Genomic DNA, 15,758 nt, shown 5'->3' with positions numbered 1-15,758 from the left:
ATTGGCCATCGACACAAGCTAGCAGGTAGATAATATTCGTAAGCTATAAATACACATACAGTACGCGGACAAAAGTAATGTACATCGACCTTTAGAAGGACATAGCAAATTTGTAGAGCGTTGTCCCTGTCGTTGAGATCGACAAAACGTCATATATAGGTAATGGTATGAATGACCAAGAGAGACAAAGTTCTACAAAGCCGAAATGTCATTCTAAAGGCCGATGTACATTACTTTCGGCGGCGTACTGTATATTTTATTAACTCTACTCTACCCCACACATTTTGTTTCTCAGAAAACAAGCAATGACGGCCCTGGCATCTTGCTCGCGATTTTACTTCGAATTGCTTAGGTACTTTTAAGCACCCAAATCTGTCGAAATTAAGTTACACTAGTTTATCTGTGTAAATATTATGTTTAGATAGTGATTTAGCTAAAATCAATCAATCTTCATAGAAGCGGACATATTGCTATATAGGTACTTATTCCCTACCTATATTAAAAGTGCGAGAGTATATTTTTTTGTTAGTTGGTCCTTCAATCACGTTGCAACGGTACAACGGATCAACAGGATTTTTTGGGTGGTTATAGTTAAAGACTTGTAGAGTGATAATATAAGCTACTTTTTATCGCGTGGAAACAAACGGTTCCAGCAGGATAGCATGCCTTTATCCTACCCCTTCTTCCTTCAATCACGCAGCAACATATCAAGGGATTCACGTGATTTTTTACTCGGATATAATATGAGTAGTTAAGAACCTGAAGAGGGACATTCTCAATACCTTTTACATGAATAGTTTGATCAATACTTATCAATACTGACACGGATTTTACTCAACAGTTTGAGTTACTAGTTACTACGTTTCATTGAATAAACAAGTCATGACGTTTTAATGTCACATACAATTACGTCGAGATTAAAGTAGTAGGATACATGTATAGCTAAATACTATGCTACTATGTTAGATATTAAATACAGGAAATAATAAAAACCTATTGATATTTTTGTGTTTCTATTTCAATATTTTTCACCCGAAAACTGAGATGTTAACTATTTATGAAAATAAAGCGATCACACAGATTTTACCTACAAATCCCACTATACGTCCATACCTACAACCTTTCGTATCCTGGTGTAAACACAGCCTTAATGTGTATTTAATGTACGCACAAACGTGTAAATGACAGCTACGAAAGTGATCCATGGTGTACCTGGGAGGTCATTGACCGGGTGTAGATATTTATATATCCTGGTTCTTTTTTACGCAACAAACCAATAAGTTTATAACTTTCTGAACTTTTCTTTATAGACTTACTACTTACTATACTTTTAAAAAGTAGCCTATATCAGTGTCCGGGATGTAGGTAAGCTATTTCTGTACACATTAAATGATGCCCGCGACTTCATGAAAGTAAAACGGCTTCGCATCAGGCTATAACAGCGAGGTAATAAGTACCTATGTTATTTGTCGCCCAAGTTTGGTATAAGTCTGCTCTAGGTTTGATAATGGTGAAATAAGAGCCACTTTATTTTTATTTTTTAACCTTAGGTCGTTGCCGACGTTGGAAATAGGTAAGTAGGTACTTACTTTGCTACATGGCCTAGATAATTTGTAATTATGATAAATTGATTTGGGTCATTCCAGTGTTTCAGCTAAGTACCTATAGAGCTGAGAATGAGCTCACTTATAGAAATGGGAAACAAAAAATATTTGGGTCACTTAGCCTCCACAATTCGGGATTTTCCAATATAAAATATTCCATTGTATGCGTTATGCGGCTTCACGACCAAAAGGTGCCAAAAGCAGACCTCGTTCTGATTACAGGGTTGTGTAAACAAGACTGCCAAACGAGGGAATTGGTCCAACGTCTTAAGAATTAATCATTAGCTAATTTTAATTTTATTACTTGAAAAAATTAATTCTTTATGAGAGAAAATCTTTTTTTTTTATAATCTTTATTTGAAGAGATTATTCGCTTGGCGAACACGCCTTTCTATATCACTACAAATTACTACACTAAAATACTATAATATAAAAACCGGCCAAGTGCGAGTCAGGCTCGCGCAATGAGGGTATTACTACTACAGTCGTGTTTTTTCGACATTTTGCACGATAATTCAAAAACTATGATGCATAAAAATAAATAAAAATCTGTTTTAGAAATACAGGTGAAGACCTTTCATAATATGATACCCCACTTGATATAGTTAACTTACTTAGAAATTGAATATACAATTATTAGTTCATGACGACAATTTAATTTTTTTTGTGTGATCTAACCCTAAATTCACGTTTTTCAGATTTTTCCCCAAATGTCAACTTTAAGATCTACCTACCTGCCTCTAGAGTCTAGGTCAACGGGAAGTACCCTGTAGGTTTCTTGACAGACAGACTGACAGACGGACAGACAGACAACAAAGTGATCCTATAAGGGTTCCGTTTTTCCTTTTGAGGTACGGAACCCTAAAAAGGAGCAGAATTGGCATCGTCGAGAAAAATAAATCAGTAGTTAATTTTTATTATTGTCTTTTCTCGATGCCAATCCTAACCAACCGCAAATCTTTCAAGTTGCGTTTTATATATCACTAATTGTTAGTCGGAGTATGCCTGTAAGGTTTCAGTTTTAAGAGTCTGAACTCTTAACTCTTAATGAATAAGGACCCCGGACGGGTCTGAACCCGTCCGGGGTCCTTATTCATGGACCTCTGCACGCGTTGCAGCACGATCATTATCAAAATTTTCTTTTAATAAAATCTGTTCATTTTATCCACCTACTTTCATACCTTATACTATCCTCCATACTAATATGATAAATGCGAAAGTGTTTGTCTGTCTGCTAGCTTTTCACAGCTCATCCGTTTAACCAATTTTGACGAAATTTGGTACAGAGATAGCTTGCATCCCGTGGAAGGATATAGGCTACTTTTTATCCCGAAAAATCAAAGAGTTCCCACGCGATTTTGAAATCCTGAATTCACGCGGACGAAGTCGTGGGCATCATCTAGTTAAAAATAATTTATAGAATATGGATAAAGACTCTAGCCGAAGCTAGTGTTAAAAGCTTTTTAGGGTTCCGTACCTCAAAAGGAAAAGGGGAACCCTTATAGGATCACTTTGTTGTCGGTCTGTCAAGAAACCTACAGGGTACTTCCCGTTGACCTAGAATCATCAAATTTGGCAGGTAGGTAGGTCTTATAAAGAGCGAGAGGCCGCTCACCAACTAGGTGGTCCGACCAGCTAAAGGAGTCCAGCAGGTGTGGATTTTATCACATTGTGAAAATGGCCACCAACAGAAGCCGATGGAAACAGATGATCCATTCGAGGGCAGTTTGCCAGGACCACGATCTTCAGCAATGAAGGAACGACGACCGGAGCGAGAGAGGTCTTATAGCATCTCAATCATCAAATCTGAAAACCGTGAATTTGTGGTAACATCACACAAAAAAAATTAAACTGTGGTCATGACCTAATAATTAGTATTTTCAATTTTCGAAGTAAGATAACTATATCAAGTGGGGTATCATATGAAAGGTCTTCGCCTGCGAATTCTAAAACAGATTTTTGTTTATATATATGCATCTTAGTTTTTGAATTATCGTTCAAAATGTCGAAAAATACGACTGTAGTACGGAACTCTCGTTGCGCGAGCCTGACTCGCACTTGGCCGGTTTTTTATGTATTGCAAGCACGATCAGGGAACAAAGTGTTAAGCGGATAGGAAAGGTCGCTTACCCCGTCCCTTTTGGCATCATTAATATTGATATAATATGAATAGATTCGGTAAATTCAATATGCGTTAGTTTTCCTTCATTGTTAGGTTAAATTACATTCGGATATCAGTTCCTACTGGGCACAAAGTAACTACAATCTACAAATTACCTACTTCACCAATGTCACGCACTGTATATATAGGTGTATAATGCGTACAAAATAAGTTCTCACGCGCTACTTAATTTTATGTGTCAATCTGTCATGTCTAAAATCCGATTTAAGTCTTTATTTTAAAGGTGAACCGTCATTTTGCACGTATATTCCATATTCCATGAAAATCAAAGATATTTTATGACTCTATGTAGGTACCTACCTAAATAAAGCTCATACAATTGTATTTTAAAAGTGAAGACAACATAGCACAGACTCTTGTGTGTCACATACGCGTAGCGACACAGACTACATAGAATAGGTATATTGGCGAGAAGCTAGTTAAATAGGAAGGAATAATATAATAAAGCTCTGTTAATTTAAACGAATTTGTTAAGCAGACAAATTACATAATAAGTAGACCTTTTATTAAACAAACACGAGGCAATTATTTTCAAACCAATAGCTAAAAGAGGGTACTTACATCTGACTTATTGAGCGTTTCCAGAGTGTATTTATGAGAAAACGTAATAAATCATTCCTAGGTCAAATTATATTATAAGATTGGGGTTTTTAAGGAAATTAAAGAATTTTTGGGAGCGTTGACTGTTAAGTAGGAACGCAAGTCTAATTAAATTATATTTATTTTCATCTGTGTACTTTCATGTTGGCAACTCAGGCTGACTTTAGAGCTTCCTCTTCCTTTTTCAATATTTAATTATCGATGCCGTGTACAGAATAGGTCCTACTTATATCTTAGTTGCCGTGCACCTGCGGGTCCTGACCACTTTCAATAACTATTTTGTAAGTAAGTCAAAGTTGAAATCGAGTTAAACATGACTCCTTTTTACTAAGTTAAGGTAAAATTAATGGCCTTTTAAATCATAGTACCGCACCGGGTTAGTGCGGGTGTGCGGGGCGTTCCCTCTCCGATTTCCATCTCGACCTGTCGCGTTCTATACATACCTACATTTTACTATGGCCGCGTGTCCGCACGTCCGTCACCCAAGCGCCGTCATCCCCCGATGTAAACACAGCGCCCGCGCTCGCCCGCACCGGGTAAGCGCAGGGGCTGTGCGGGTGTGCGGGGCGTTCCCACCCCGATTGCCATCTCGACCTGCAATAATATATATAGCCTTGCGTTACACAAATCAGCGATTTGTTACGTTCTGTAATGTGAGCTGAGCATCGAACTATTGTGGACATGTCGGACATGGACAAGTATTTAATTTGTAATTCTATATCTTTGTATTAAATTATACTTAGCGGCGAGGAAGGAAGTAAATATCGCTTTCGAATTAAATGAGAAATAGAAAATAATGATTAAACTTGGTGGCTTTGTTTGGAGTTTTACAGGGAGATAGTTTTCGAACAGTTTAATGAGTTCACACGCATGTTACACTAAAATACAAACTCACAATGCATTTAAAAGTATTTTTTAGTCTTAATCATAAACAATTATGTCTGCGTGGAATGGTAACAAGAATGCCAGCGGCGTTTCCTTGCTCGCTGATTGTGACCTTCAGTTTGGAAGTGGGTACCTATTATGTATAGAAGTCTGGTGGTAGTAGTAAGGCATTCCTAAGAGTTCATTTACTTCCTAGCTAATTGTATTGGGATCTTGGAACTCTGTATTATATAGGTAGGTACCAGACTATGTAGGAATCGTTAATTTCTATACATAGTAAGAGTCGATGGGCACTCACTCTCTCACTGAGAAGTTTCCTCTTATCGTGCCAGCCTAAGCCGGCACGAGTAAGCCTGAATAATTTATTTATTTATCAGGTACCTACCTACCTACTAGCCGAGCGACGCCCAGGATTTTGTCCGCGTAAATTTAATTTTTTTTAAATCCCGGGGGAACTCTTTGATTTTCCGGGATAAATAGCTACAATTATGTCAATAGATATGCCACTCTCTAGGTCTACAAAAATCATATCGATCCCTTGCTTTAGTTGCGGTGTGATTAAAGGACGAAAGGAAGAAGTTATATCCAGTGTTTGAAGAAAATTAGAAATGACACTGTAGTCTGCAATAGTTAGCTTCTGTATCATAACCTAAATAAATAAAAGCAAAAGGTGACTGACTGACAAATCTATCAACGCACAGCTGAAACTACTGCACGGATTTAGCTGAAGTTTGGCATGCAGATAGCTATTATGACGTAGGCATCCGCCAAGAAAGGATTTTTGAAAATTCAACCCCTAAGGGTGTAAAATAGGGGGTTGAATTATGTAGTCCACGCGGACGAAGTCACGAGCATAAGCTAGTAAATATAAATCATTCCAACGCTGCGTAATTAAAATTAAAATATTTTTTTACATCTAAGTCAAGGCAGGTGAGATTCACGTAGTACAATAAAATTATTATTAAATTGTTGCAAATTATTTCGCTATTGTTTTTTGACTCACATGCAGAATGCTTGCAAAAAGATCTTCGCACATTACACATACTTCACGCCGATTCTACTCCGACTCGACTTGTAAGTCGAAAATTCACCGTAAGAAACACAATTTGATAAAGCTCCCATTTTCATGTTTTACTCTAGTAAAATATGAAAATGGGAGCTTTATCAAATTGTGTTTCTTACGGTGAAGTAAAACATGAAAATGGGTAGCTTTATCAAATTGTGTTTCTTAGGGTGAATTTTAAGCGAAAGTAATGAGCTTGCCTATAGGTAACGTTATATTGTTTTATATTGTTGTAATATATAAAAAATGTATTTCAGCTAATCCGAGGGCAAGACACGAGTAGGTATATTTTAGTTGGAATGGTGTTGAGTTTTTATAATATGCGAAATCCTTTATTGTTTAACCAGCACCTCGTCTTGAGTAGGTAGTATGTGTAGTGTGTACCTACTTGGAAGCCCCCGGGCTAAAAGGCAGTTCATATCATAGTTTTCAATAAACATGCTCGATGCATGCAAAAATGATGATGCTTAGGTACTTACTTTTAAATCTTTGTAAAAAAGAAAATGTTTCTTTATAACCGGAAGCACTAGCAGGCAGCACTAGACTAATAGTAATATAAATTCGCAGCTTTCCTCTTCTCCTTAATTTAGTGATACTTAATTGTATAGGTAATTCATTATTTTTACCTTATTACCTTATGACTTGAGTACCTACTCACTTACTGCTAAAATCAATCATTAACGTTCCTGGCCTTGTACATTCCACCTCACCTTTAGACTTCCAGTAAAATATTTCTTGTTATCTTTTTTTATGCGAACAAGACCCTGTTTTGCATAAAAGGTAGGTTATTAATTGACTTAAATATGCTATGTAGAGTGGTGACCGTAAACCTTATGACATGTATTAAAAATTCGATGATGATTCATAAAAGTTATTGTTTTTAAAGAACATAATATGTATTTTATCTTCAGTGCGAATTTAACTGCTGATTACGCAGAAAAATATAATTTTTTTTCCATCAAGAAAAGATTGTCCAAATCAAGTTTTCCTGGGATAAAATTCTAGAGGATATAATAAAAAATATTATATAAGTAATATTAATTTCCAACTTTTCAATCTATCCTTTAAAAAATATATATCAAAATACAAATCAGTACCCTTATTATAAATGCGAAAGTGTGTTTGTTTGTTGGTTTGTCCTTCAATCACGTCACAACGGTGCAATGGATTGACATGATTTTTTGCATGGGTATAGATAAAGACCTGGAGAGTGACATATGCTAATTTTTATCCTAAAAAATTAAAGAGTTCCCACGGAATTTTTAAAAAACCTAATTCCACGCGGACGAAGTTAGTTAGACAAAGAAGAAGAAAGAAGAAAAACGTTTATTTTTTAAAGCTGCACCACACATTACCAGTTAGGTTATCCCGGCGCCTCTAATACTTGAGTAGTAAAGTCAAAAGACCTCAAGTAGAAGAAGCGCCGGAATAAAGTATGTTATGTGTGGCACAACCCGAAAAAAAGGTCCCTACTCAGCATAATGCAATATGTCTTAATACCTACCTATCAACAAAAATGCAGAACGGCTGGTTAACAAAATATACGTAAGTGTGTGCAAAACATGTAGTCCAATCTAATCACGAGGCAAATGACTACGCATTGTACAAAAACAGATAGTTCAAGTCAGCTGAACTTGTGTATATTTTAGTCCTTAATCTATAACTTGCGTTAATCTCTGTGTTGCAACTTCAGATTGCACTACTTACTTCTTTTGCGGTCAATGTTCTGCCAAAAGTACCTATATCTAGCTACCCTCACTACTACAGTAAGTCGATATTGTAAGAATCATCATCATCATTCTCAGACCATAGACGTCCTACACGCTGGATATAGGTCTCTTGTAGGGACTTCCACACGCCATGGCGCAGCGCCGCTGCGACGGCGCCTGAATCCAGCCGTTCGCTACGACTCGTTTGATTTCGTCCATTCACCTAGTGGGGGTTCTTCCAACGCTGTGCGTTTTGTTGCAACTTGCAAGGTCGCCATTCTAGCACCTTGGTACCCCATACGTCTACCGGTTTTTTGAACTATGAGCCCTGCTCATCGCCTCTTCAACTTCGCATTCCGATAAGCTATATCGGTTAACTACTCTGGTTTTCCTACGTTAGACAGTACTACTAATATAAATACTATTGTAAGAATAAGAGTATACTCGATTTTCAGCCGGAGTTATGTGCCTTTTTAAGTAATTAAAATATCACTTGCTTTAACGGTGAAGGAAAACATCGTGAGGAAACCTGCATGCCTCATTACCTACCTACATGATGTTCTCAAAGGTATGCGAAGTCTGCCAATTCGCACTTGGCCAGCGTGGTAGACTATGGCCTAATACCCTTCTCACTCTGAGCTGAGGAGACCCGCGGGGTGATTACGTAAAACGTTGCAGTAGCGACAGCAGTAACAATTGCGACAGTTCATTTGCTGTCTCTCTTCTTCTTATTTTGCTTTGTGGCTATTGCTGTCTCGAGATTTACGCCTGTCGCAAGCCTGTCGCGAGGTACGTAATCATCCCGCCGTGCTCTGTAGTGAGCCTACGCGGGCGATGGGTTGATCATGATGATGACGTAGGCTCTGTGGTAGGCATTATTGTGGCAAAGTGTTGTCACTTTGCCTGTAACAAGGAAAGGGAAGCTGTAACGTGCACATAAACGTGCAATTTACCAATTCTCACGGGTCATTTTACGGGATATCCTATGCTTTTAAACATTTCTACGCAAACTACATTCTTATTTACTTTTATATACTTACTTAATATTATATTTTGCAAGTCATATCGAAATATCCGCATTTTTACAATGTACCTACTAAATACGATATTTCGAATGAATCATTTAATTCGCTTTGGCCATCATATGAAATCGACTTCTGTCTGTGGTAAAAAAATAAATAAATGAACTCTGTATTCTTATAATTAAATTTAATAATTACTTGCCCGTTAATTATAGTCAAAAGTTGATATATTTGTTACAATTTAAATTATCTCATGCCAAGGCTATAAAAAGTTATAGTGGCTATTTTTAGGGTTCCGTACCTCAAAATAAAAAAACGGTATCCTTATAGGATCACTTTGTTGTCTGTCTGTCTGTTTGTCGGTCTATCAAGAAACCTACAGGGTACTTCCCGTTGACCTAGAATCATGAAATTTGGCAGATAGGTAGGTCTTATAACAGACATTCGGGGAAAAATCTGAAAACCGTGAATTTGTGGTTAGGTACATCACAAAAAAAAATTGAATTTAAATAAATGAAATTGAACTAATAGTTAGCATTTTCAATTTTCGAAGTAAGATAACTATATCAAGTGGGGTATTTTATTTATTTTTATGCATAATAGTTTTTGAATTATCGTGCAAAATGTCGAAAAAATACGACTGTAGTACGGAACCCTCGGTGCGCGAGCCTGACTCGCACTTGGCCGGTTTTTTTAATGTAATAATATGAAAATAACGAAGTATTCGGCACTCCTTTTTTGTATGTTTAATATGTTATTATAGGTAGGTATACTTGTCGCATAGAAATATAATTATTGTTACTACAAATAAACGTTTTATTTCTTTCTTCTTGTTCTTTATCACACGCTATGTGGGGTCGGCACAACACGTGCTTCCTTCCAGACATGTTGAAGGTGATTTGGCAGGATAGGATGTTTTACAGCCAGCCGCCTGCCTGACGCCAACCCTCCTGAATGCTTTTGCTTGGTGAATACATCAGAACCGCCACCATTCGGCTTATGCCTTAGTTGCCTTATACGATATGTATGTCTGTCTGTCTGTCTGTCTGTCTGTCTGTCTGTCTGTCAAGAAACCTACAGGGTACTTCCCGTTGACCTAGAATCGTGAAATTTGGCAGGTAGGTAGGTCTTATAGGTGGCTTTAGGGGAAAAATCTGAAAACCGTGAATTTGTGGTCACATCACACAAATAAAAATTAAATTGTGGTATGAACTAATAATTAGTATTTTCCATTTTCTAAGTAAGATAACTATATCAAGTGGGGTATCATATGAAAGGTCTTTCCACCTGTGCATTCTAAAACAGATTTTTATTTATTTTTATGTATGTTTTTGAATTATCCTGAAAAATGTCGAAAAAATACGACTGTAGTACGGAACCCTCATTGCGCGAGCCTGACTCGCACTTGGCCGGTTTTTTAAAAATGCATAAATAATAATAATATAAGTCATTTTCTAACCTTTATGTTCAACATTCCGTAAAATAGACGATAATAAATGAATACTTAATAAAAATAAAACAATGAGGTAAATAAGCAGACTAATAAGGAACAATAAATTGCTTTATGTGCTGTTAATGTGCATTGCGTAGGTACCTACTTGTATGTGAGTATGTGAAATAAAATCATATCTAGCGGGGCGTGAGAGTTTCACAATCTTTGTATATTTTGACTATCTACCTATATCTGAAAAAACCGGCCAAGTGCGAGTCAGGCTCGCGCAACAAGGGTTCCGTAATTCAGTCGTATTTTTTCGACATTTTGCACGATAATTAAAAAACTATGATGCGTAAAAATAAATAAAAATCTGTTTTAGAATGCATAGGTGAAGCCCTTTCATATGATACCCCACTTGATATAGTTATCTTACTTCAAAAATTGAAAATAGTAATTATTAGTTTATGACCACAATTTAATTTTTTTTGTGTGATGTAACCAGAAATTCACGGTTTTTAGATTTTCCCCCTAAAGGAAAATGGAACCCTTATAGGATCACTTCGTTGTCTGTCTGTCTTTCCGTTATCTGTTATCTGTCCGTCCGTCGTGTCTGTCAAGAAAACCTATAGGGTACTTCCCGTTAATCTAGAATCATGAAATTTGGCAGGTATGAAGGTTTTACAGCACAAGTAAAGGAAAAAACCGAGAATTTGTGGTTAAAACACAAAAAAAAAATGTTTTCATAAAGAGATAATGAGTATTTTCAATTTTCGAAGTAAGATAACCATATCAAGTGCGGTATCATAATATGAAAGGGCTTTACCTGAACATTCTAAAACAGATTTTTATTTAGGTATTTTTAGTTTTTATTCATAATAATTTTTGATTTATCGTGCAATATGTCCAAAAAATTGCCGAGTACGGACCCCTCGTTTAATTTTGTAATCTTGTATTGTAACATATAACTTAGGTACCTAGATACCTATAGTACGCGACAGGTCGAGATGGTAATCGGGGTATGGCAGGGGGACGCACGTCGCCCTCGCTTGCCCGCACCGGGTTAGCACGTGGGCTGTGCGGGTGTGCGGGGTGTTGCCTCCCCGATTGCCATCTCGACCTGTCGCGTACTATACCTACCTTGATAATAAAAGCATAACACAAAATACAATTTGATAGCAAATTTAAATCAGTGTGTAATTGCTCTTTATTATTAAGTCATTTGATTTATTATCCCACTTACTATCTATATTGGTATATAAAAGGAAAAGCTGACTGACTGGCTGACGCAGTCATGCATAAAAATAAGAGAAATATCAAAAGTCTTAAATTATAAATAGGTACCTACATACATTGTAAAATATCTGAAAATAGGAGAAGAGTGCTATCCGTCCAAAAATCCCCTTTTGTATGACCTAGATCTAAACTGAGTGTGTTTATTCTCTTTTAACTAAACTCACAGACCAAAACTTGTGCAATACCTAAGTATACCATTCTCGTAAGTCGTAGGTATATTAAGACAAGCTTTTATGTCATCACGAAATGACAATAGCGAGATCCAGAACAATGCAATAGAGAAATAATCACGCGTTAAAGTACTTAACTTTAAGAATTACTTAAATGGATTTGAATCTCGCAACGTGCATTTAACTCTTTAGAACACTTTATTATCTTAGATTGAGGCGGATTTGCTAATCGTACAATTTGCAAATGGCAAAGCTCCAGCTACATCTACTGGACAATCAGCAACGGTAACTGAGAGCCTTTTGAGAACAAGTTGGTGTTATTCGTAAGAGTCGTAGACAGACTTAGCAGGACAGGCACAAAAATATTAGGTAAGTATGTTACATTATATAGGTGTGTTAGGTATATTATTGCCATGGGTAAAAGTTGAATGACGCAATTCTTAGGGTCATTTCATTAGACAGTTTGTACTTGCGTAATGTAGGGTTGCCAACCATCCTGCTTTCGCTATCAATAGCATTGCTAATTTTACCTTTAAAAATAAAATATTTTATACATAAAATTAAAAAATGTACCTTTCTTTAGTTTATTTTTTGAATTACATATATTTTTATCTAGTTATAAGCAATTCAATTTTGCGTTCGAATCCGTTTAAAAAATGTACAGAAATCGTCGTTATAGTTTTCGGGTTGGGGGTTTTAGAGATATAATATCAAGTTGTCCTGACATTGAAAACAAAACGTTGGTAACCCTAACAGCAAATACCTACGATCGTTATAATAATATAATTAACAATAACATTACGGACTACAAAGACGTTTAGTAATAAATTAAACAAATTGTATTTTTCTAGATCAAACTTTATAATAGGTATTACTAGCTGCCCCGGTGAACTTCGTACCGCCTAACAGTCGATTCTTTTTCAGGATTTTTTTTTAATTTTTCTCTCCGTAAGAACCATCCTCGTACTTCAAGGAATATTATAAAAAAAAGAATTAGCGAAATCGGTTCAGCTGTTCATCATCAGCACATTCAGCGATTCATCTATTATATTATAGAAATAGTCTTCTTGTCCAAAATTTCTTAGTGCTTGAAGTAAAGCAGTGAAGAAGTAATTTAAAAGTTATATAGCTATAAAAGCGGTAATAGTCTAGTGGTTAAGACGTCCGCCTTCTTTTCGGGAGGTTGGGGGTTCAATCCGGGCACCCACTAAGTTTTCGGAGTTATTAAAGTGCGTTTTTAAAAGAATTAAATATCACTAGCTTTAATACTGAAGGAAAACATGGTGAGGAAACCTGCATGCCCCTGCATGTTCTTAAAGGTGTGTGAAGTCTGCCAATCCGCATTGCTCAGTAGTCGGCCAGTAATGGTTGATCATGATGGTAATAGTAATAACCGAAAAGAACAAATTTTGTTATATGCGATATTTCAGTGGAATGGTTGCCTTAGGGTCCGGTGCTAGGTACAGGTCGAGATGGCAATCGGGGTATGACGCGGGGGAGGGGGGCGGGGGGGGAGGGGGCGCCCCATCAATTTCAGAGATAAAACTAATTTGCGAATAAAGCTTGCTTGAAAATATTGTTACCATACAAAGGTTTAACTAGGTATTACAAAACGTATTAATAGAACATTCCTATATCTAGCATTCTGGTATCTAGGTACGGCTATAGATTTCAGAATACCTTTCACATTAATGCAGGAAAGTTTAAAGTACCAGGCTAATATTTAATTTTTTAATTTATTACAAATAGTTGTAAGTTCTCAATTAAATACATATAAATAAAATTATAGGGATATATTCTATATTCACTTATATCATAATGATGATGATGATGATGATGATGATATCCTATTTTATTTTAGTACTTATAATAATGAATAAATAAACTTTTTGATTAGATGTTTGGACCGGAAATAAAAGTGCAGATTGGCAGACGTCACACACCTTCGAGAATATTTTGCAGAACTCTCAGGGATGCAGGTTTCCCCATGATGGAAGGATGGAAATCTAAATAAAAACCGGCCAAGTGCGAGTCAGGCTCGCGCAACGAGGGTTCCGTAATACAGTCGTATTTTTTCGACATCTTGCACGATAATTCAAAAACTATGATGCATAAAAATAAATAAAAATCTGTTTTAGAATGTACAGGTGAAGACCCATCATATGATACCCCACTTGATAGTGTTATCTTACTTCGAAAATTGAAAACACTAATTTTTAGTTTATGACTACAATTTAATTTTTCTGTGTGATGTAACCACAAATTCACGGTTATCAGATATTTTTCCAAATGTCAGCTATAACAGTTACCTACCTGCCAAATTTCATGATTCTAGGTCAACGGGAAGTACCCTGTAGGTTTCTTGACAGACCGACAGACAGACAGACAACAAAGTGATCCTATAAGGGTTCCGTTTTTCCTTTTGAGGAACGGAACCCTAAAAAGTGCCAAAAGCCAAGTGCGAGTCAGGCTCGCGCGCCGAAGGCTCCACACTTCAGTCGTATTTTTTAGACATTTGACACGATAAATCATAAATCTAAAACTATTATGCATAAAAATAAATAAAAATCTGTTTTAGAATGTACAGGTAAAGTCCTTTCATATGATACCCCATTTCGTTTAGTAAAAAAACTGATGATTTGTTCATGAACACATTTTAATAGTTTTTGTGATGTATCCATAAATTCACGGTTTTCGGATTTATTCCTTTACTTGTACAGTTAGCAACAAAGCTAGGTTTGCACCCGCCAGTACAAGATCGTATAGTGATATTCTTGTTGGAATTGTCCATTTTAGTCTGAAGTGAAAGAGTGTCGGCCAATCAGAAGTGATTGCAATCATCAAAAGGCTGACAAACTTTAGTGCTAGGCCTGCAGTAAATTATATCTAATTTGGTAGGTATGCAGTGAGTAGGTGTCAGCTATTTAGTTTCTAACTAAGGATGCCGAATTCCTAGCAATGCAATGGCAGTATATCTGGCAGATTTATGAGGCTGTGAAATAACAATTATTGTGATAATTGATTCGCTGATTTCAAACATCATACCATACGACTACATTCCTCTTGCTAATAAAGCTCTCAATGTATTGCGATTTTCACAATTTTTTTCGACAATATATCATGATAGCAACTCGTCATACCAACTTACTAAATTATACACCACTTCTCGAAAAACCCGTTTATCTATTGGTGAAAACCGTATGATAATAATCCAAGTGAGTAGGTACCTACCAGTTTCTGAGATCATTGCGAACAGACATACTTAAAAACTTGGCGGAGGGACGTTGTTAAATAATAAAGCCACATGATGTAACCACAAATTCAGTTTTCGGATTTTTGCCTTTACTTGTGCTATAAGACCTACCTACCTGCCAAATTTCATATTCTAGGTAAACGGGGTCCTTTAGGTTTTTTTGACATACACGACAGACAGACAATGAAGTGATCCTATAAGGGTTCCTTTTTTCCTTTCGAGGTACGGAACCCTAAAAATAAAGTAATGGTAGTCACAAAGTGGTAATACAATCTTCTTGCTTATCAATTTGTTTATATTGTCAATATACAATGTTGCTAATTTAATATCAGTATCATAATCATCTTTGCATTACATTATAATAAGTAGAAAGGTATACGCATCTGTCTGTATGGAAGCGCTTCTCGTAAAATAGCTGAACGGATTTTAAATCCATTTTACACTTAGAAAGTCTCTATAGTCTTTACCTATTTGTCTATCAGAGGATTTCATAGCTATGGCCAGCCGGAACAAATCAGCTACTTAAGGGTCTGAAGGAATTT

Source organism: Maniola hyperantus, chromosome 14 (assembly GCF_902806685.2).
Source record: "Maniola hyperantus chromosome 14, iAphHyp1.2, whole genome shotgun sequence".
Classification (NCBI taxonomy): Eukaryota; Metazoa; Arthropoda; class Insecta; order Lepidoptera; family Nymphalidae; genus Maniola; species Maniola hyperantus.
The sequence above is the reverse complement of the archived record's forward strand: the minus strand, read 5'-3'. Positions refer to the sequence as shown.